Source organism: Colobus angolensis, unplaced genomic scaffold, assembly GCF_000951035.1.
Source record: "Colobus angolensis palliatus isolate OR3802 unplaced genomic scaffold, Cang.pa_1.0 Scaffold193, whole genome shotgun sequence".
NCBI lineage: Eukaryota > Metazoa > Chordata > Mammalia > Primates > Cercopithecidae > Colobus > Colobus angolensis.
The window spans coordinates 1,127,001-1,129,182 of NW_012115077.1; the positions used below are offsets into that span (position 1 = coordinate 1,127,001).

Genomic DNA, 2,182 nt, shown 5'->3' on the forward strand with positions numbered 1-2,182 from the left:
ACCAGCCTGGCCAACATCGTGAAACCCCATCTCTACTAAAACTACAAAAATTAGCCAGGCGTGGTGGTGAGCATCTGTAATCCCAGCTACTCGGGAGGCTGAGGCAGGATCATGGCTTGAACCTGGGAGGCAGAGGTTGTTGCAAGCCAAGATGACACCACTGCAGTCCAGCTTGGTGACAGAGTGCGACAGAGCAAAACTCCGTCTCAAAAATAAAATAAAACAAATTGTATTTTCACATCCCTCACTGGGCAGCCCTCCCAGCTTGTCTCAAACTAGTTTTCACAACTCTTTTTTTTTTTTCCAGACAAAGTCTCGCACTGTTGCCTGGACTAGAGTGCAAATGGCGCCATCTCGGTTCACAGCAACCTCCGCCTAATGGGTTCAAGTGATTCCCCTGCCTCAGCCTCCCAAGTAGCTGGGATTACAGGCGCCCGCCACCACACCCAGTTAATTTTTTGTATTTTTAGTAGAGACGGGATTTTACTATGTTGGCCGGGCTGGTCTTGAACTTCTGACCTCATGATCTGACCGCCTCAGCCTCCCAAAGTGCTGGGATTACAAGCATGAGCCACCGCGCTCGGCCTTTTCTCAACTCTTTAAAGCACATTAGTGCCAACTATATTACAAGGCAACCTGAGTTAGCTATGTTCAGTAAGTATTTTAACAGATTGGCCCTCCGTCCTTTTGGGTGAGGAGCTGCACACCGTTTGTAAAAACGCCAAAGAGTACGGTATTTTTCCTACAGAAGTCTGATGGCTAATTCGTCACATTACAGAACTGGTAGTTCTGCACATGATCTGCTATGCCCATACAGAAAACACGTATGTGTCTACTGAGGTTTTACAAACAATATGCTTCTTACCTTAACAGAGAAATCAGTCATTCCATTAACAACGGTAAAGTCTAACTTCCAGTATATTGTTGGTGACACATTAACATCAGCATAGTACTTACAATTCACAATTTGCATAAACAATCTCAATTACATAGGTGATGCCTGCAATAGCCCGTTTGAAGCATGACATCTTCCTGGTGTTCAGAAAGGTTAAGTGGGACCTGCCCAAGTTTACCTAGCAGCTTTATCAATGGTGGACTTCCTTTCGAACCTGCCTGACTCTAAGCCCCTACCTCTTTTCCCTGGACCCCTCCCAGCTTTCAAGAGGGCTCCCGACTCCCATCCTCTACCCAGACCAGCCTATTACTCCAATATACCGACCCTTCCTCTGCCTGGTTCAGAGGTGGCTTCTTCAGCTCCAACAGAGCTTTTATCCTCCACCACCCTCCCCTCGCGATCATTCTCTGAAATAAGCGGAAAAGAAGAGGCGACCAAAAGCTCCTAGAGGAAGGGATGATACAAATGGGCTGCTTCACTCCACCGCACGCAACCCTTTCCCATTCCACCAACCTGTCCAGCTCAGCGGCCACCTGGCCAACCGTGTCCCAAATTCTCCCATCATCACCTCAAACTGTACCTCCCCCACGCCCTTCCGTCTCCCACAGTCAGAGCCCACCCCACAAAGTCATGTATCCTTCCGCCAAGTTACCCTCTTCCCACGCGTTGTCCACTCCCCCTCCACCAGTACTTACGGTCGGTGACTGGGCCCGGCCCTCATGGCTGGTCCTTTGCCGCTCGCCGCCACCACTTCGCCACGTCCCGGCCCCTCAGTCACCGGCGCCGCTGTCGGGACTAGCCGGAGCCGCTCCTGCGCCTGCGCAGCGTGGAACGCCTGGGCCCTTTCGGGCCACACGCGCCTGCGCAGCCCCTGCCGGGGGCGTCTTCCTCAGTGCCTGATGGTCTCGACCCCTGGGTCTCTAGTGGACATGACACTGGCCTTGAAGAATTCTGAGGCTTAGAGAATTTGGCGACTGCCGCAGGGTACGCCTCTGGAGTACCGTGCCTAGGTTAGTAAACTCTTGGATCGCGCTTCCCCAAGGAGCCACACACTGGCCCTTCCAGAATTCTGCATCCTACTTGCACTTAAAGGACTGAATTCAGGTGCTCTGAGGTGACCACTGATGATAAACTGGGTTTTGTTTTGTTTTGTTTTTGAGACGAAGTTTCGCTCTTGTCCAGGCTGGAGTGCAATGGCGTGATCTCGGCTTACAGCAACCTCCGCCTCCCGGGTTCAAGCGATTCTCCTGCCTCAGCCTCCCGAGTAGCTGGGATTATAGGCATGCG

At 51.7% G+C, this 2,182-nt stretch overlaps 1 protein-coding gene across 5 annotated transcripts in view; it reads right to left on the minus strand.

Annotated features, from left to right (window-relative positions):
- The window catches only part of FAM222B (family with sequence similarity 222, member B), a 113,663-nt gene that overhangs the window by 95,539 nt on the left and 15,942 nt on the right, over positions 1-2,182 (minus strand). For 4 of the 5 annotated variants that reach the window (XM_011940824.1, XM_011940817.1, XM_011940823.1 and 1 more), the window contains exon 1: positions 1,591-1,741. The exons of the other annotated variant lie outside the window; for it this stretch is intronic. The gene's annotated coding sequence lies outside the window, so the exon portion shown is untranslated. Of the gene's footprint in view, positions 1-1,590; positions 1,742-2,182 lie in introns of those variants that run through there. 5 annotated transcript variants of the gene reach the window in all.